This window comes from Falco punctatus (assembly GCF_963210335.1).
Source record: "Falco punctatus genome assembly, contig: scaffold_31, whole genome shotgun sequence".
Lineage (NCBI taxonomy): Eukaryota > Metazoa > Chordata > Aves > Falconiformes > Falconidae > Falco > Falco punctatus.
The window spans coordinates 1,782,656-1,802,704 of NW_027660132.1; positions in this window are offsets into that span (position 1 = coordinate 1,782,656).

Consider the following 20,049-nt stretch of genomic DNA (forward strand, 5'->3'; position numbering starts at 1 on the left):
ATAAGTCTTATGGTTAAGTCTCAGGGTTAAGTCTTAATGTTAAGTCTTAAGGTTGAGCCTTAAGGTTAAGTCTTAGGGTTAAGCCTTAGAGTTATGTCTTGGGGATAAGTCTTAGGGCTAAGTCTCAGGATTAAGTATCAAGGTTAAAGCTCAAGGATAAGTCTCAGGGCTACGTTTTAGGGTTAAGTCTTCAGGTTAAATCTTAGGTTTAAGTCTCAGTTTTCAGTTTTAGGGATAAGTCTTATGGATAAATTTCACGACTAAGTCTCAGGGTTGAGTCTTAAGGTTAAAACTTAACCTGAAGTCTTAGGGTTAAGTCTTATGGTTAAATCTTAATGTTAAATCGTAATTTTAAGTCTTAGCGTTCAGTCTAAAGTTTAAATCACAAGCTGAAGTCTTAGGGTTAACTCTTTAGAGTTAAGTCTTGGGGATAAGTCTTAGGGTTAACTCTTTAGAGTTAAGTCTTGGGGATAAGTCTTAGGGTTAAGTCTTAACGTTTCAGTCCTAAGGTTAACTCTTAGGGTTAAATCTGTAAGGTCAACACTTAAGGTTAACTCTTAGGGTTAAGTTTAGGGTTAAGCCTTAAGGTTACATCTTCAAGTTAAATATTAAGGTTAAGTCTTAGGGCTATTTCTTAAGTTTAAGCCTGAGGGTTATATCTGAGCGTTAATTATTAAGTTGAAGTCTTAGAGTTCATTCTCAGGGTTAAGTCTTCAAGTTACTTCTTAAGGTTGAGGCTTAGGGTTAAGTTTGAAGGTTAAGTCCGAATGTTACATCTTAAAGTTAAGTCTTAGGGTTAAATCTCAGTGTTAAGTCTCAAGGTTAGGTCTCAGGGTAGAAGTCGTAAGGTTGTGTCTTAATGTTCAGTCTTATTGTTAAGTCTTAAAAGTTATATTTTAGGGTTCAGTCTTAGGGTTAAATTTTAAGGTTAAGTCTTCGGGTTAAGTCTTAAGGTGAAGTCTTATGGCTTGAGTCTTAGGGTTAAGTCTAAAGTTTAATTCATAACTTGAAGTCTTAGACTTAAGTCTTGGGGCTAAGTCTTAGGGTTAAGTCTTAAATCTTAGCTTTAAGTCTCAGTGTTGAGTCTTAGGGATAAGTCTTTGAATTAAGTCTTCAAATTTTGTCTTAAGGTTTAACCTTAAGTTTAAATCATAGGGTTAAGTCTTAGGGTTAAGTATTGAGTGTAAATCTTAAGGTTACGCTTTAAGGTTAAGTCTTAATGGTACATCTTCAAGTGAAGTCTTAGCATTAAGACTTAGGGTTAAATCCCAGGGTTAAATTTCAAGGTAAAGTCTCAAGGTTAAGTCTCAGGGTTACGTGGTCAAGTTGTGTCTTAGGATTCAGTCTTAGGGTTAAGTTTTGAAGTTAAACTTGAGGTTAAGTCTTAGGGTTAAGTCTCAGGATTATGTCTTAGGGATAAGTCTTAAGTTTAAACCTTAAGCTTAAGTCTTAGGGTTAAGCCTTAAGGTTAAGTGTCAGGGTTAATTCCTAAAGGTTAAGTCTTAAGTTTACATCTCATAGATTGAGTCTTAGGGTTAAGTCTTCATCTTAAGTCTTAGGGTTAAGTCTTAGAGTACAATCTTGAGGATAAGTCTTATGGTTAAGTCTCAGGGTTAAGTCTTAATGTTAAGTCTTAAGGTTGAGCCTTAAGGTTAAGTCTCTGGGTTAAGCCTTAGAGTTATGTCTTGGGGATAAGTCTTAGGGCTAAGTCTCAGGATTAAGTATCAAGGTTAAAGCTCAAGGATAAGTCTCAGGGCTACGTTTTAGGGTTAAGTCTTCAGGTTAAATCTTAGGTTTAAGTCTCAGTTTTCAGTTTTAGGGATAAGTCTTATGGATAAATTTCACGACTAAGTCTCAGGGTTGAGTCTTAAGGTTAAAACTTAACCTGAAGTCTTAGGGTTAAGTCTTATGGTTAAATCTTAATGTTAAATCGTAATTTTAAGTCTTAGCGTTCAGTCTAAAGTTTAAATCACAAGTTGAAGTCTTAGGGTTAACTCTTTAGAGTTAAGTCTTGGGGATAAGTCTTAGGGTTAAGTCTTAACGTTTCAGTCCTAAGGTTAACTCTTAGGGTTAAATCTGTAAGGTCAACACTTAAGGTTAACTCTTAGGGTTAAGTTTAGGGTTAAGCCTTAAGGTTACATCTTCAAGTTAAATATTAAGGTTAAGTCTTAGGGCTATTTCTTAAGTTTAAGTCTGAGGGTTATATCTGAGCGTTAATTATTAAGTTGAAGTCTTAGAGTTCATTCTCAGGGTTAAGTCTTCAAGTTACTTCTTAAGGTTGAGGCTTAGGGTTAAGTTTGAAGGTTAAGTCCGAATGTTACATCTTAAAGTTAAGTCTTAGGGTTAAATCTCAGTGTTAAGTCTCAAGGTTAGGTCTCAGGGTAGAAGTCGTAAGGTTGTGTCTTAATGTTCAGTCTTATTGTTAAGTCTTAAAAGTTATATTTTAGGGTTCAGTCTTAGGGTTAAATTTTAAGGTTAAGTCTTAAGGTGAAGTCTTATGGCTTGAGTCTTAGGGTTAAGTCTAAAGTTTAATTCATAAGTTTAATTCATAAATTTAAGTCTGAGACTTCAGTCTTGGGGCTAAGTCTTAGGGTTAAGTCTTAAATCTTAGCTTTAAGTCTCAGTGTTGAGTCTTAGGGATAAGTCTTTGAATTAAGTCTTCAAGTTTTGTCTTAAGGTTTAACCTTAAGTTTAAATCATAGGGTTAAGTCTTAGGGTTAAGTATTGAGTGTAAATCTTAAGGTTACGCTTTAAGGTTAAGTCTTAATGGTACATCTTCAAGTTAAGTCTTAGCATTAAGACTTAGGGTTAAATCCCAGGGTTAAATTTCAAGGTAAAGTCTCAAGGTTAAGTCTCAGGGTTACGTGGTCAAGTTGTGTCTTAGGATTCAGTCTTAGGGTTAAGTTTTGAAGTTAAACTTGAGGTTAAGTCTTAGGGTTAAGTCTCAGGATTATGTCTTAGGGATAAGTCTTAAGTTTAAACCTTAAGCTTAAGTCTTAGGGTTAAGCCTTAAGGTTAAGTGTCAGGGTTAATTCCTAAAGGTTAAGTCTTAAGTTTACATCTCATAGATTGAGTCTTAGGGTTAATTAAGTCTTAAGTTTACATCTCATAGATTGAGTCTTAGGGTTAAGTCTTCATCTTAAGTCTTAGGGTTAAGTCTTAGAGTACAATCTTGAGGATAAGTCTTATGGTTAAGTCTCAGGGTTAAGTCTTAATGTTAAGTCTTAAGGTTGAGCCTCAAGGTTAAGTCTTAGGGTTAAGCCTTAGAGTTATGTCTTGGGGATAAGACTTAGGGCTAAGTCTCAGGATTAAGTATCAAGGTTAAAGCTCAATGATAAGTCTCAGGGCTACGTTTTAGGGTTAAGTCTTCAGGTTAAATCTTAGGTTTAAGTCTCAGTTTTCAGTTTTAGGGATAAGTCTTATGGATAAATTTCACGACTACGTCTCAGGGTTGAGTCTTCAGGTTAAAACTTACCCTGAAGTCTTAGGGTTAAGTCTTATGGTTAAATCTTAATGTTAAATCGTAATTTTAAGTCTTAGCGTTCAGTCTAAAGTTTAAATCACAAGTTGAAGTCTTAGGGTTAACTCTTTAGAGTTAAGTCTTGGGGATAAGTCTTAGGGTTAAGTCTTAACGTTTCAGTCCTAAGGTTAACTCTTAGGGTTAAATCTGTAAGGTCAACACTTAAGGTTAACTCTTAGGGTTAAGTTTAGGGTTAAGCCTTAAGGTTACATCTTCAAGTTAAATATTAAGGTTAAGTCTTAGGGCTATTTCTTAAGTTTAAGTCTGAGGGTTATATCTGAGCGTTAATTATTAAGTTGAAGTCTTAGAGTTCATTCTCAGGGTTAAGTCTTCAAGTTACTTCTTAAGGTTGAGGCTTAGGGTTAAGTTTGAAGGTTAAGTCCGAATGTTACATCTTAAAGTTAAGTCTTAGGGTTAAATCTCAGTGTTAAGTCTCAAGGTTAGGTCTCAGGGTAGAAGTCGTAAGGTTGTGTCTTAATGTTCAGTCTTATTGTTAAGTCTTAAAAGTTATATTTTAGGGTTCAGTCTTAGGGTTAAATTTTAAGGTTAAGTCTTCGGGTTAAGTCTTAAGGTGAAGTCTTATGGCTTGAGTCTTAGGGTTAAGTCTAAAGTTTAATTCATAAGTTTAAGTCTTAGACTTAAGTCTTGGGGCTAAGTCTTAGGGTTAAGTCTTAAATCTTAGGCTTAAGTCTCAGTGTTGAGTCTTAGGGATAAGTCTTTGAATTAAGTCTTCAAGTTTTGTCTTAAGGTTTAACCTTAAGTTTAAATCATAGGGTTAAGTCTTAGGGTTAAGTATTGAGTGTAAATCTTAAGGTTACGCTTTAAGGTTAAGTCTTAATGGTACATCTTCAAGTTAAGTCTTAGCATTAAGACTTAGGGTTAAATCCCAGGGTTAAATTTCAAGGTAAAGTCTCAAGGTTAAGTCTCAGGGTTACGTGGTCAAGTTGTGTCTTAGGATTCAGTCTTAGGGTTAAGTTTTGAAGTTAAACTTGAGGTTAAGTCTTAGGGTTAAGTCTCAGGATTATGTCTTAGGGATAAGTCTTAAGTTTAAACCTTAAGCTTAAGTCTTAGGGTTAAGCCTTAAGGTTAAGTGTCAGGGTTAATTCCTAAAGGTTAAGTCTTAAGTTTACATCTCATAGATTGAGTCTTAGGGTTAAGTCTTCATCTTAAGTCTTAGGGTTAAGTCTTAGAGTACAATCTTGAGGATAAGTCTTATGGTTAAGTCTCAGGGTTAAGTCTTAATGTTAAGTCTTAAGGTTGAGCCTTAAGGTTAAGTCTTAGGGTTAAGCCTTAGAGTTATGTCTTGGGGATAAGTCTTAGGGCTAAGTCTCAGGATTAAGTATCAAGGTTAAAGCTCAAGGATAAGTCTCAGGGCTACGTTTTAGGGTTAAGTCTTCAGGTTAAATCTTAGGTTTAAGTCTCAGTTTTCAGTTTTAGGGATAAGTCTTATGGATAAATTTCACGACTAAGTCTCAGGGTTGAGTCTTAAGGTTAAAACTTAACCTGAAGTCTTAGGGTTAAGTCTTATGGTTAAATCTTAATGTTAAATCGTAATTTTAAGTCTTAGCGTTCAGTCTAAAGTTTAAATCACAAGTTGAAGTCTTAGGGTTAACTCTTTAGAGTTAAGTCTTGGGGATAAGTCTTAGGGTTAAGTCTTAACGTTTCTGTCCTAAGGTTAACTCTTAGGGTTAAATCTGTAAGGTCAACACTTAAGGTTAACTCTTAGGGTTAAGTTTAGGGTTAAGCCTTAAGGTTACATCTTCAAGTTAAATATTAAGGTTAAGTCTTAGGGCTATTTCTTAAGTTTAAGTCTGAGGGTTATATCTGAGCGTTAATTATTAAGTTGAAGTCTTAGAGTTCATTCTCAGGGTTAAGTCTTCAAGTTACTTCTTAAGGTTGAGGCTTAGGGTTAAGTTTGAAGGTTAAGTCCGAATGTTACATCTTAAAGTTAAGTCTTAGGGTTAAATCTCAGTGTTAAGTCTCAAGCTTAGGTCTCAGGGTAGAAGTCGTAAGGTTGTGTCTTAATGTTCAGTCTTATTGTTAAGTCTTAAAAGTTATATTTTAGGGTTCAGTCTTAGGGTTAAATTTTAAGGTTAAGTCTTCGGGTTAAGTCTTAAGGTGAAGTCTTATGGCTTGAGTCTTAGGGTTAAGTCTAAAGTTTAATTCATAAGTTGAAGTCTTAGACTTCAGTCTTGGGGCTAAGTCTTAGGGTTAAGTCTTAAATCTTAGGCTTAAGTCTCAGTGTTGAGTCTTAGGGATAAGTCTTTGAATTAAGTCTTCAAGTTTTGTCTTAAGGTTTAACCTTAAGTTTAAATCATAGGGTTAAGTCTTAGGGTTAAGTATTGAGTGTAAATCTTAAGGTTACGCTTTAAGGTTAAGTCTTAATGGTACATCTTCAAGTGAAGTCTTAGCATTAAGACTTAGGGTTAAATCCCAGGGTTAAATTTCAAGGTAAAGTCTCAAGGTTAAGTCTCAGGGTTACGTGGTCAAGTTGTGTCTTAGGATTCAGTCTTAGGGTTAAGTTTTGAAGTTAAACTTGAGGTTAAGTCTTAGGGTTAAGTCTCAGGATTATGTCTTAGGGATAAGTCTTAAGTTTAAACCTTAAGCTTAAGTCTTAGGGTTAAGCCTTAAGGTTAAGTGTCAGGGTTAATTCCTAAAGGTTAAGTCTTAAGTTTACATCTCATAGATTGAGTCTTAGGGTTAATTAAGTCTTAAGTTTACATCTCATAGATTGAGTCTTAGGGTTAAGTCTTCATCTTAAGTCTTCATCTTAAGTCTTAGAGTACAATCTTGAGGATAAGTCTTATGGTTAAGTCTCAGGGTTAAGTCTTAATGTTAAGTCTTAAGGTTGAGCCTTAAGGTTAAGTCTTAGGGTTAAGCCTTAGAGTTATGTCTTGGGGCTAAGTCTTAGGGCTAAGTCTCAGGATTAAGTATCAAGGTTAAAGCTCAAGGATAAGTCTCAGGGCTACGTTTTAGGGTTAAGTCTTCAGGTTAAATCTTAGGTTTAAGTCTCAGTTTTCAGTTTTAGGGATAAGTCTTATGGATAAATTTCACGACTAAGTCTCAGGGTTGAGTCTTAAGGTTAAAACTTAACCTGAAGTCTTAGGGTTAAGTCTTATGGTTAAATCTTAATGTTAAATCGTAATTTTAAGTCTTAGCGTTCAGTCTAAAGTTTAAATCACAAGTTGAAGTCTTAGGGTTAACTCTTTAGAGTTAAGTCTTGGGGATAAGTCTTAGGGTTAAGTCTTAACGTTTCAGTCCTAAGGTTAACTCTTAGGGTTAAATCTGTAAGGTCAACACTTAAGGTTAACTCTTAGGGTTAAGTTTAGGGTTAAGCCTTAAGGTTACATCTTCAAGTTAAATATTAAGGTTAAGTCTTAGGGCTATTTCTTAAGTTTAAGTCTGAGGGTTATATCTGAGCGTTAATTATTAAGTTGAAGTCTTAGAGTTCATTCTCAGGGTTAAGTCTTCAAGTTACTTCTTAAGGTTGAGACTCTAGGGTTAAGTTTGAAGGTTAAGTCCGAATGTTACATCTTAAAGTTAAGTCTTAGGGTTAAATCTCAGTGTTAAGTCTCAAGGTTAGGTCTCAGGGTAGAAGTCGTAAGGTTGTGTCTTAATGTTCAGTCTTATTGTTAAGTCTTAAAAGTTATATTTTAGGGTTCAGTCTTAGGGTTAAATTTTAAGGTTAAGTCTTCGGGTTAAGTCTTAAGGTGAAGTCTTATGGCTTGAGTCTTAGGGTTAAGTCTAAAGTTTAATTCATAACTTGAAGTCTTAGACTTAAGTCTTGGGGCTAAGTCTTAGGGTTAAGTCTTAAATCTTAGGTTTAAGTCTCAGTGTTGAGTCTTAGGGATAAGTCTTTGAATTAAGTCTTCAAGTTTTGTCTTAAGGTTTAACCTTAATTTTAAGTCATAGGGTTAAGTCTTAGGGTTAAGTATTGAGTGTAAATCTTAAGGTTACGCTTCAAGGTTAAGTCTTAATGGTACATCTTCAAATTAAGTCTTAGCATTAAGACTTAGGGTTAAATCCCAGGGTTAAATTTCAAGGTAAAGTCTCAAGGTTAAGTCTCAGGGTTACGTGGTCAAGTTGTGTCTTAGGATTCAGTCTTAGGGTTAAGTTTTGAAGTTAAACTTGAGGTTAAGTCTTAGGGTTAAGTCTCAGGATTATGTCTTAGGGATAAGTCTTAAGTTTAAACCTTAAGCTTAAGTCTTAGGGTTAAGCCTTAAGGTTAAGTGTCAGGGTTAATTCCTAAAGGTTAAGTCTTAAGTTTACATCTCATAGATTGAGTCTTAGGGTTAATTAAGTCTTAAGTTTACATCTCATAGATTGAGTCTTAGGGTTAAGTCTTCATCTTAAGTCTTAGGGTTAAGTCTTAGAGTACAATCTTGAGGATAAGTCTTATGGTTAAGTCTCAGGGTTAAGTCTTAATGTTAAGTCTTAAGGTTGAGCCTCAAGGTTAAGTCTTAGGGTTAAGCCTTAGAGTTATGTCTTGGGGCTAAGTCTTAGGGCTAAGTCTCAGGATTAAGTATCAAGGTTAAAGCTCAAGGATAAGTCTCAGGGCTACGTTTTAGGGTTAAGTCTTCAGGTTAAATCTTAGGTTTAAGTCTCAGTTTTCAGTTTTAGGGATAAGTCTTATGGATAAATTTCACGACTAAGTCTCAGGGTTGAGTCTTAAGGTTAAAACTTAACCTGAAGTCTTAGGGTTAAGTCTTATGGTTAAATCTTAATGTTAAATCGTAATTTTAAGTCTTAGCGTTCAGTCTAAAGTTTAAATCACAAGTTGAAGTCTTAGGGTTAACTCTTTAGAGTTAAGTCTTGGGGATAAGTCTTAGGGTTAAGTCTTAACGTTTCAGTCCTAAGGTTAACTCTTAGGGTTAAATCTGTAAGGTCAACACTTAAGGTTAACTCTTAGGGTTAAGTTTAGGGTTAAGCCTTAAGGTTACATCTTCAAGTTAAATATTAAGGTTAAGTCTTAGGGCTATTTCTTAAGTTTAAGTCTGAGGGTTATATCTGAGCGTTAATTATTAAGTTGAAGTCTTAGAGTTCATTCTCAGGGTTAAGTCTTCAAGTTACTTCTTAAGGTTGAGACTCTAGGGTTAAGTTTGAAGGTTAAGTCCGAATGTTACATCTTAAAGTTAAGTCTTAGGGTTAAATCTCAGTGTTAAGTCTCAAGGTTAGGTCTCAGGGTAGAAGTCGTAAGGTTGTGTCTTAATGTTCAGTCTTATTGTTAAGTCTTAAAAGTTATATTTTAGGGTTCAGTCTTAGGGTTAAATTTTAAGGTTAAGTCTTCGGGTTAAGTCTTAAGGTGAAGTCTTATGGCTTGAGTCTTAGGGTTAAGTCTAAAGTTTAATTCATAACTTGAAGTCTTAGACTTAAGTCTTGGGGCTAAGTCTTAGGGTTAAGTCTTAAATCTTAGGTTTAAGTCTCAGTGTTGAGTCTTAGGGATAAGTCTTTGAATTAAGTCTTCAAGTTTTGTCTTAAGGTTTAACCTTAATTTTAAGTCATAGGGTTAAGTCTTAGGGTTAAGTATTGAGTGTAAATCTTAAGGTTACGCTTCAAGGTTAAGTCTTAATGGTACATCTTCAAATTAAGTCTTAGCATTAAGACTTAGGGTTAAATCCCAGGGTTAAATTTCAAGGTAAAGTCTCAAGGTTAAGTCTCAGGGTTACGTGGTCAAGTTGTGTCTTAGGATTCAGTCTTAGGGTTAAGTTTTGAAGTTAAACTTGAGGTTAAGTCTTAGGGTTAAGTCTCAGGATTATGTCTTAGGGATAAGTCTTAAGTTTAAACCTTAAGCTTAAGTCTTAGGGTTAAGCCTTAAGGTTAAGTGTCAGGGTTAATTCCTAAAGGTTAAGTCTTAAGTTTACATCTCATAGATTGAGTCTTAGGGTTAATTAAGTCTTAAGTTTACATCTCATAGATTGAGTCTTAGGGTTAAGTCTTCATCTTAAGTCTTAGGGTTAAGTCTTAGAGTACAATCTTGAGGATAAGTCTTATGGTTAAGTCTCAGGGTTAAGTCTTAATGTTAAGTCTTAAGGTTGAGCCTCAAGGTTAAGTCTTAGGGTTAAGCCTTAGAGTTATGTCTTGGGGATAAGTCTTAGGGCTAAGTCTCAGGATTAAGTATCAAGGTTAAAGCTCAAGGATAAGTCTCAGGGCTACGTTTTAGGGTTAAGTCTTCAGGTTAAATCTTAGGTTTAAGTCTCAGTTTTCAGTTTTAGGGATAAGTCTTATGGATAAATTTCACGACTAAGTCTCAGGGTTGAGTCTTAAGGTTAAAACTTAACCTGAAGTCTTAGGGTTAAGTCTTATGGTTAAATCTTAATGTTAAATCGTAATTTTAAGTCTTAGCGTTCAGTCTAAAGTTTAAATCACAAGTTGAAGTCTTAGGGTTAACTCTTTAGAGTTAAGTCTTGGGGATAAGTCTTAGGGTTAAGTCTTAACGTTTCAGTCCTAAGGTTAACTCTTAGGGTTAAATCTGTAAGGTCAACACTTAAGGTTAACTCTTAGGGTTAAGTTTAGGGTTAAGCCTTAAGGTTACATCTTCAAGTTAAATATTAAGGTTAAGTCTTAGGGCTATTTCTTAAGTTTAAGCCTGAGGGTTATATCTGAGCGTTAATTATTAAGTTGAAGTCTTAGAGTTCATTCTCAGGGTTAAGTCTTCAAGTTACTTCTTAAGGTTGAGGCTTAGGGTTAAGTTTGAAGGTTAAGTCCGAATGTTACATCTTAAAGTTAAGTCTTAGGGTTAAATCTCAGTGTTAAGTCTCAAGGTTAGGTCTCAGGGTAGAAGTCGTAAGGTTGTGTCTTAATGTTCAGTCTTATTGTTAAGTCTTAAAAGTTATATTTTAGGGTTCAGTCTTAGGGTTAAATTTTAAGGTTAAGTCTTCGGGTTAAGTCTTAAGGTGAAGTCTTATGGCTTGAGTCTTAGGGTTAAGTCTAAAGTTTAATTCATAAGTTGAAGTCTTAGACTTAAGTCTTGGGGCTAAGTCTTAGGGTTAAGTCTTAAATCTTAGGTTTAAGTCTCAGTGTTGAGTCTTAGGGATAAGTCTTTGAATTAAGTCTTCAAGTTTTGTCTTAAGGTTTAACCTTAAGTTTAAATCATAGGGTTAAGTCTTAGGGTTAAGTATTGAGTGTAAATCTTAAGGTTACGCTTCAAGGTTAAGTCTTAATGGTACATCTTCAAATTAAGTCTTAGCATTAAGACTTAGGGTTAAATCCCAGGGTTAAATTTCAAGGTAAAGTCTCAAGGTTAAGTCTCAGGGTTACGTGGTCAAGTTGTGTCTTAGGATTCAGTCTTAGGGTTAAGTTTTGAAGTTAAACTTGAGGTTAAGTCTTAGGGTTAAGTCTCAGGATTATGTCTTAGGGATAAGTCTTAAGTTTAAACCTTAAGCTTAAGTCTTAGGGTTAAGCCTTAAGGTTAAGTGTCAGGGTTAATTCCTAAAGGTTAAGTCTTAAGTTTACATCTCATAGATTGAGTCTTAGGGTTAATTAAGTCTTAAGTTTACATCTCATAGATTGAGTCTTAGGGTTAAGTCTTCATCTTAAGTCTTAGGGTTAAGTCTTAGAGTACAATCTTGAGGATAAGTCTTATGGTTAAGTCTCAGGGATAAGTCTTAATGTTAAGTCTTAAGGTTGAGCCTCAAGGTTAAGTCTTAGGGTTAAGCCTTAGAGTTATGTCTTGGGGATAAGTCTTAGGGCTAAGTCTCAGGATTAAGTATCAAGGTTAAAGCTCAAGGATAAGTCTCAGGGCTACGTTTTAGGGTTAAGTCTTCAGGTTAAATCTTAGGTTTAAGTCTCAGTTTTCAGTTTTAGGGATAAGTCTTATGGATAAATTTCACGACTAAGTCTCAGGGTTGAGTCTTAAGGTTAAAACTTAACCTGAAGTCTTAGGGTTAAGTCTTATGGTTAAATCTTAATGTTAAATCGTAATTTTAAGTCTTAGCGTTCAGTCTAAAGTTTAAATCACAAGTTGAAGTCTTAGGGTTAACTCTTTAGAGTTAAGTCTTGGGGATAAGTCTTAGGGTTAAGTCTTAACGTTTCAGTCCTAAGGTTAACTCTTAGGGTTAAATCTGTAAGGTCAACACTTAAGGTTAACTCTTAGGGTTAAGTTTAGGGTTAAGCCTTAAGGTTACATCTTCAAGTTAAATATTAAGGTTAAGTCTTAGGGCTATTTCTTAAGTTTAAGTCTGAGGGTTATATCTGAGCGTTAATTATTAAGTTGAAGTCTTAGAGTTCATTCTCAGGGTTAAGTCTTCAAGTTACTTCTTAAGGTTGAGGCTTAGGGTTAAGTTTGAAGGTTAAGTCCGAATGTTACATCTTAAAGTTAAGTCTTAGGGTTAAATCTCAGTGTTAAGTCTCAAGCTTAGGTCTCAGGGTAGAAGTCGTAAGGTTGTGTCTTAATGTTCAGTCTTATTGTTAAGTCTTAAAAGTTATATTTTAGGGTTCAGTCTTAGGGTTAAATTTAAAGGTTAAGTCTTCGGGTTAAGTCTTAAGGTGAAGTCTTATGGCTTGAGTCTTAGGGTTAAGTCTAAAGTTTAATTCATAACTTGAAGTCTTAGACTTAAGTCTTGGGGCTAAGTCTTAGGGTTAAGTCTTAAATCTTAGGTTTAAGTCTCAGTGTTGAGTCTTAGGGATAAGTCTTTGAATTAAGTCTTCAAGTTTTGTCTTAAGGTTTAACCTTAAGTTTAAATCATAGGGTTAAGTCTTAGGGTTAAGTATTGAGTGTAAATCTTAAGGTTACGCTTCAAGGTTAAGTCTTAATGGTACATCTTCAAATTAAGTCTTAGCATTAAGACTTAGGGTTAAATCCCAGGGTTAAATTTCAAGGTAAAGTCTCAAGGTTAAGTCTCAGGGTTACGTGGTCAAGTTGTGTCTTAGGATTCAGTCTTAGGGTTAAGTTTTGAAGTTAAACTTGAGGTTAAGTCTTAGGGTTAAGTCTCAGGATTATGTCTTAGGGATAAGTCTTAAGTTTAAACCTTAAGCTTAAGTCTTAGGGTTAAGCCTTAAGGTTAAGTGTCAGGGTTAATTCCTAAAGGTTAAGTCTTAAGTTTACATCTCATAGATTGAGTCTTAGGGTTAATTAAGTCTTAAGTTTACATCTCATAGATTGAGTCTTAGGGTTAAGTCTTCATCTTAAGTCTTAGGGTTAAGTCTTAGAGTACAATCTTGAGGATAAGTCTTATGGTTAAGTCTCAGGGTTAAGTCTTAATGTTAAGTCTTAAGGTTGAGCCTCAAGGTTAAGTCTTAGGGTTAAGCCTTAGAGTTATGTCTTGGGGATAAGTCTTAGGGCTAAGTCTCAGGATTAAGTATCAAGGTTAAAGCTCAAGGATAAGTCTCAGGGCTACGTTTTAGGGTTAAGTCTTCAGCTTAAATCTTAGGTTTAAGTCTCAGTTTTCAGTTTTAGGGATAAGTCTTATGGATAAATTTCACCACTAAGTCTCAGGGTTGAGTCTTAAGGTTAAAACTTAACCTGAAGTCTTAGGGTTAAGTCTTATGGTTAAATCTTAATGTTAAATCGTAATTTTAAGTCTTAGCATTCAGTCTAAAGTTTAAATCACAAGTTGAAGTCTTAGGGTTAACTCTTTAGAGTTAAGTCTTGGGGATAAGTCTTAGGGTTAAGTCTTAACGTTTCAGTCCTAAGGTTAACTCTTAGGGTTAAATCTGTAAGGTCAACACTTAAGGTTAACTCTTAGGGTTAAGTTTAGGGTTAAGCCTTAAGGTTACATCTTCAAGTTAATTATTAAGGTTAAGTCTTAGGGCTATTTCTTAAGTTTAAGCCTGAGGGTTATATCTGAGCGTTAATTATTAAGTTGAAGTCTTAGAGTTCATTCTCAGGGTTAAGTCTTCAAGTTACTTCTTAAGGTTGAGGCTTAGGGTTAAGTTTGAAGGTTAAGTCCGAATGTTACATCTTAAAGTTAAGTCTTAGGGTTAAATCTCAGTGTTAAGTCTCAAGGTTAGGTCTCAGGGTAGAAGTCGTAAGGTTGTGTCTTAATGTTCAGTCTTATTGTTAAGTCTTAAAAGTTATATTTTAGGGTTCAGTCTTAGGGTTAAATTTTAAGGTTAAGTCTTCGGGTTAAGTCTTAAGGTGAAGTCTTATGGCTTGAGTCTTAGGGTTAAGTCTAAAGTTTAATTCATAACTTGAAGTCTTAGACTTAAGTCTTGGGGCTAAGTCTTAGGGTTAAGTCTTAAATCTTAGGCTTAAGTCTCAGTGTTGAGTCTTAGGGATAAGTCTTTGAATTAAGTCTTCAAGTTTTGTCTTAAGGTTTAACCTTAAGTTTAAATCATAGGGTTAAGTCTTAGGGTTAAGTATTGAGTGTAAATCTTAAGGTTACGCTTTAAGGTTAAGTCTTAATGGTACATCTTCAAGTTAAGTCTTAGCATTAAGACTTAGGGTTAAATCCCAGGGTTAAATTTCAAGGTAAAGTCTCAAGGTTAAGTCTCAGGGTTACGTGGTCAAGTTGTGTCTTAGGATTCAGTCTTAGGGTTAAGTTTTGAAGTTAAACTTGAGGTTAAGTCTTAGGGTTAAGTCTCAGGATTATGTCTTAGGGATAAGTCTTAAGTTTAAACCTTAAGCTTAAGTCTTAGGGTTAAGCCTTAAGGTTAAGTGTCAGGGTTAATTCCTAAAGGTTAAGTCTTAAGTTTACATCTCATAGATTGAGTCTTAGGGTTAAGTCTTCATCTTAAGTCTTAGGGTTAAGTCTTAGAGTACAATCTTGAGGATAAGTCTTATGGTTAAGTCTCAGGGATAAGTCTTAATGTTAAGTCTTAAGGTTGAGCCTCAAGGTTAAGTCTCTGGGTTAAGCCTTAGAGTTATGTCTTGGGGATAAGTCTTAGGGCTAAGTCTCAGGATTAAGTATCAAGGTTAAAGCTCAAGGATAAGTCTCAGGGCTACGTTTTAGGGTTAAGTCTTCAGGTTAAATCTTAGGTTTAAGTCTCAGTTTTCAGTTTTAGGGATAAGTCTTATGGATAAATTTCACGACTAAGTCTCAGGGTTGAGTCTTAAGGTTAAAACTTAACCTGAAGTCTTAGGGTTAAGTCTTATGGTTAAATCTTAATGTTAAATCGTAATTTTAAGTCTTAGCGTTCAGTCTAAAGTTTAAATCACAAGTTGAAGTCTTAGGGTTAACTCTTTAGAGTTAAGTCTTGGGGATAAGTCTTAGGGTTAAGTCTTAACGTTTCAGTCCTAAGGTTAACTCTTAGGGTTAAATCTGTAAGGTCAACACTTAAGGTTAACTCTTAGGGTTAAGTTTAGGGTTAAGCCTTAAGGTTACATCTTCAAGTTAAATATTAAGGTTAAGTCTTAGGGCTATTTCTTAAGTTTAAGTCTGAGGGTTATATCTGAGCGTTAATTATTAAGTTGAAGTCTTAGAGTTCATTCTCAGGGTTAAGTCTTCAAGTTACTTCTTAAGGTTGAGGCTTAGGGTTAAGTTTGAAGGTTAAGTCCGAATGTTACATCTTAAAGTTAAGTCTTAGGGTTAAATCTCAGTGTTAAGTCTCAAGGTTAGGTCTCAGGGTAGAAGTCGTAAGGTTGTGTCTTAATGTTCAGTCTTATTGTTAAGTCTTAAAAGTTATATTTTAGGGTTCAGTCTTAGGGTTAAATTTTAAGGTTAAGTCTTCGGGTTAAGTCTTAAGGTGAAGTCTTATGGCTTGAGTCTTAGGGTTAAGTCTAAAGTTTAATTCATAACTTGAAGTCTTAGACTTAAGTCTTGGGGCTAAGTCTTAGGGTTAAGTCTTAAATCTTAGGCTTAAGTCTCAGTGTTGAGTCTTAGGGATAAGTCTTTGAATTAAGTCTTCAAGTTTTGTCTTAAGGTTTAATTTTTAAGTTTAAATCATAGGGTTAAGTCTTAGGGTTAAGTATTGAGTGTAAATCTTAAGGTTACGCTTCAAGGTTAAGTCTTAATGGTACATCTTAAAGTTAAGTCTTAGCATTAAGACTTAGGGTTAAATCCCAGGGTTAAATTTCAAGGTAAAGTCTCAAGGTTAAGTCTCAGGGTTACGTGGTCAAGTTGTGTCTTAGGATTCAGTCTTAGGGTTAAGTTTTGAAGTTAAACTTGAGGTTAAGTCTTAGGGTTAAGTCTCAGGATTATGTCTTAGGGATAAGTCTTAAGTTTAAACCTTAAGCTTAAGTCTTAGGGTTAAGCCTTAAGGTTAAGTGTCAGGGTTAATTCCTAAAGGTTAAGTCTTAAGTTTACATCTCATAGATTGAGTCTTAGGGTTAAGTCTTCATCTTAAGTCTTAGGGTTAAGTCTTAGAGTACAATCTTGAGGATAAGTCTTATGGTTAAGTCTCAGGGTTAAGTCTTAATGTTAAGTCTTAAGGTTGAGCCTCAAGGTTAAGTCTTAGGGTTAAGCCTTAGAGTTATGTCTTGGGGATAAGTCTTAGGGCTAAGTCTCAGGATTAAGTATCAAGGTTAAAGCTCAAGGATAAGTCTCAGGGCTACGTTTTAGGGTTAAGTCTTCAGCTTAAATCTTAGGTTTAAGTCTCAGTTTTCAGTTTTAGGGATAAGTCTTATGGATAAATTTCACCACTAAGTCTCAGGGTTGAGTCTTAAGGTTAAAACTTAACCTGAAGTCTTAGGGTTAAGTCTTATGGTTAAATCTTAATGTTAAATCGTAATTTTAAGTCTTAGCGTTCAGTCTAAAGTTTAAATCACAAGTTGAAGTCTTAGGGTTAACTCTTTAGAGTTAAGTCTTGGGGATAAGTCTTAGGGTTAAGTCTTAACGTTTCAGTCCTAAGGTTAACTCTTAGGGTTAAATCTGTAAGGTCAACACTTAAGGTTAACTCTTAGGGTTAAGTTTAGGGTTAAGCCTTAAGGTTACATCTTCAAGTTAAATATTAAGGTTAAGTCTTAGGGCTATTTCTTAAGTTTAAGCCTGAGGGTTATATCTGAGCGTTAATTATTAAGTTGAAGTCTTAGAGTTCATTCTCAGGGTTAAGTCTTCAAGTTACTTCTTAAGGTTGAGGCTTAGGGTTAAGTTTGAAGGTTAAGTCCGAATGTTACATCTTAAAGTTAAGTCTTAGGGTTAAATCTCAGTGTTAAGTCTCAAGGTTAGGTCTCAGGGTAGAAGTCGTAAGGTTGTGTCTTAATGTTCAGTCTTATTGTTAAGTCTTAAAAGTTATATTTTAGGGTTCAGTCTTAGGGTTAAATTTTAAGGTTAAGTCTTCGGGTTAAGTCTTAAGGTGAAGTCTTATGGCTTGAGTCTTAGGGTTAAGTCTAAAGTTTAATTCATAACTTGAAGTCTTAGACTTAAGTCTTGGGGCTAAGTCTTAGGGTTAAGTCTTAAATCTTAGGCTTAAGTCTCAGTGTTGAGTCTTATGGATAAGTCTTTGAATTAAGTCTTCAAGTTTTGTCTTAAGGTTTAACCTTAAGTTTAAATCATAGGGTTAAGTCTTAGGGTTAAGTATTGAGTGTAAATCTTAAGGTTACGCTTTAAGGTTAAGTCTTAATGGTACATCTTCAAGTTAAGTCTTAGCATTAAGACTTAGGGTTAAATCCCAGGGTTAAATTTCAAGGTAAAGTCTCAAGGTTAAGTCTCAGGGTTACGTGGTCAAGTTGTGTCTTAGGATTCAGTCTTAGGGTTAAGTTTTGAAGTTAAACTTGAGGTTAAGTCTTAGGGTTAAGTCTCAGGATTATGTCTTAGGGATAAGTCTTAAGTTTAAACCTTAAGCTTAAGTCTTAGGGTTAAGCCTTAAGGTTAAGTGTCAGGGTTAATTCCTAAAGGTTAAGTCTTAAGTTTACATCTCATAGATTGAGTCTTAGGGTTAAGTCTTCATCTTAAGTCTTAGGGTTAAGTCTTAGAGTACAATCTTGAGGATAAGTCTTATGGTTAAGTCTCAGGGTTAAGTCTTAATGTTAAGTCTTAAGGTTGAGCCTTAAGGTTAAGTCTTAGGGTTAAGCCTTAGAGTTATGTCTTGGGGATAAGTCTTAGGGCTAAGTCTCAGGATTAAGTATCAAGGTTAAAGCTCAAGGATAAGTCTCAGGGCTACGTTTTAGGGTTAAGTCTTCAGCTTAAATCTTAGGTTTAAGTCTCAGTTTTCAGTTTTAGGGATAAGTCTTATGGATAAATTTCACGACTAAGTCTCAGGGTTGAGTCTTAAGGTTAAAACTTAACCTGAAGTCTTAGGGTTAAGTCTTATGGTTAAATCTTAATGTTAAATCGTAATTTTAAGTCTTAGCGTTCAGTCTAAAGTTTAAATCACAAGTTGAAGTCTTAGGGTTAACTCTTTAGAGTTAAGTCTTGGGGATAAGTCTTAGGGTTAAGTCTTAACGTTTCAGTCCTAAGGTTAACTCTTAGGGTTAAATCTGTAAGGTCAACACTTAAGGTTAACTCTTAGGGTTAAGTTTAGGGTTAAGCCTTAAGGTTACATCTTCAAGTTAAATATTAAGGTTAAGTCTTAGGGCTATTTCTTAAGTTTAAGCCTGAGGGTTATATCTGAGCGTTAATTATTAAGTTGAAGTCTTAGAGTTCATTCTCAGGGTTAAGTCTTCAAGTTACTTCTTAAGGTTGAGGCTTAGGGTTAAGTTTGAAGGTTAAGTCCGAATGTTACATCTTAAAGTTAAGTCTTAGGGTTAAATCTCAGTGTTAAGTCTCAAGGTTAGGTCTCAGGGTAGAAGTCGTAAGGTTGTGTCTTAATGTTCAGTCTTATTGTTAAGTCTTAAAAGTTATATTTTAGGGTTCAGTCTTAGGGTTAAATTTTAAGGTTAAGTCTTCGGGTTAAGTCTTAAGGTGAAGTCTTATGGCTTGAGTCTTAGGGTTAAGTCTAAAGTTTAATTCATAACTTGAAGTCTTAGACTTAAGTCTTGGGGCTAAGTCTTAGGGTTAAGTCTTAAATCTTAGGCTTAAGTCTCAGTGTTGAGTCTTAGGGATAAGTCTTTGAATTAAGTCTTCAAGTTTTGTCTTAAGGTTTAATTTTTAAGTTTAAATCATAGGGTTAAGTCTTAGGGTTAAGTATTGAGTGTAAATCTTAAGGTTACGCTTTAAGGTTAAGTCTTAATGGTACATCTTCAAGTTAAGTCTTAGCATTAAGACTTAGGGTTAAATCCCAGGGTTAAATTTCAAGGTAAAGTCTCAAGGTTAAGTCTCAGGGTTACGTGGTCAAGTTGTGTCTTAGGATTCAGTCTTAGGGTTAAGTTTTGAAGTTAAACTTGAGGTTAAGTCTTAGGGTTAAGTCTCAGGATTATGTCTTAGGGATAAGTCTTAAGTTTAAACCTTAAGCTTAAGTCTTAGGGTTAAGCCTTAAGGTTAAGTGTCAGGGTTAATTCCTAAAGGTTAAGTCTTAAGTTTACATCTCATAGATTGAGTCTTAGGGTTAAGTCTTCATCTTAAGTCTTAGGGTTAAGTCTTAGAGTACAATCTTGAGGATAAGTCTTATGGTTAAGTCTCAGGGATAAGTCTTAATGTTAAGTCTTAAGGTTGAGCCTCAAGGTTAAGTCTTAGGGTTAAGCCTTAGAGTTATGTCTTGGGGATAAGTCTTAGGGCTAAGTCTCAGGATTAAGTATCAAGGTTAAAGCTCAAGGATAAGTCTCAGGGCTACGTTTTAGGGTTAAGTCTTCAGGTTAAATCTTAGGTTTAAGTCTCAGTTTTCAGTTTTAGGGATAAGTCTTATGGATAAATTTCACGACTAAGTCTCAGGGTTGAGTCTTAAGGTTAAAACTTAACCTGAAGTCTTAGGGTTAAGTCTTATGGTTAAATCTTAATGTTAAATCGTAATTTTAAGTCTTAGCGTTCAGTCTAAAGTTTAAATCACAAGTTGAAGTCTTAGGGTTAACTCTTTAGAGTTAAGTCTTGGGGATAAGTCTTAGGGTTAAGTCTTAACGTTTCAGTCCTAAGGTTAACTCTTAGGGTTAAATCTGTAAGGTCAACACTTAAGGTTAACTCTTAGGGTTAAGTTTAGGGTTAAGCCTTAAGGTTACATCTTCAAGTTAAATATTAAGGTTAAGTCTTAGGGCTATTTCTTAAGTTTAAGTCTGAGGGTTATATCTGAGCGTTAATTATTAAGTTGAAGTCTTAGAGTTCATTCTCAGGGTTAAGTCTTCAAGTTACTTCTTAAGGTTGAGGCTTAGGGTTAAGTTTGAAGGTTAAGTCCGAATGTTACATCTTAAAGTTAAGTCTTAGGGTTAAATCTCAGTGTTAAGTCTCAAGGTTAGGTCTCAGGGTAGAAGTCGTAAGGTTGTGTCTTAATGTTCAGTCTTATTGTTAAGTCTTAAAAGTTATATTTTAGGGTTCAGTCTTAGGGTTAAATTTTAAGGTTAAGTCTTCGGGTTAAGTCTTAAGGTGAAGTCTTATGGCTTGAGTCTTAGGGTTAAGTCTAAAGTTTAATTCATAACTTGAAGTCTTAGACTTAAGTCTTGGGGCTAAGTCTTAGGGTTAAGTCTTAAATCTTAGGCTTAAGTCTCAGTGTTGAGTCTTAGGGATAAGTCTTTGAATTAAGTCTTCAAGTTTTGTCTTAAGGTTTAATTTTTAAGTTTAAATCATAGGGTTAAGTCTTAGGGTTAAGTATTGAGTGTAAATCTTAAGGTTACGCTTCAAGGTTAAGTC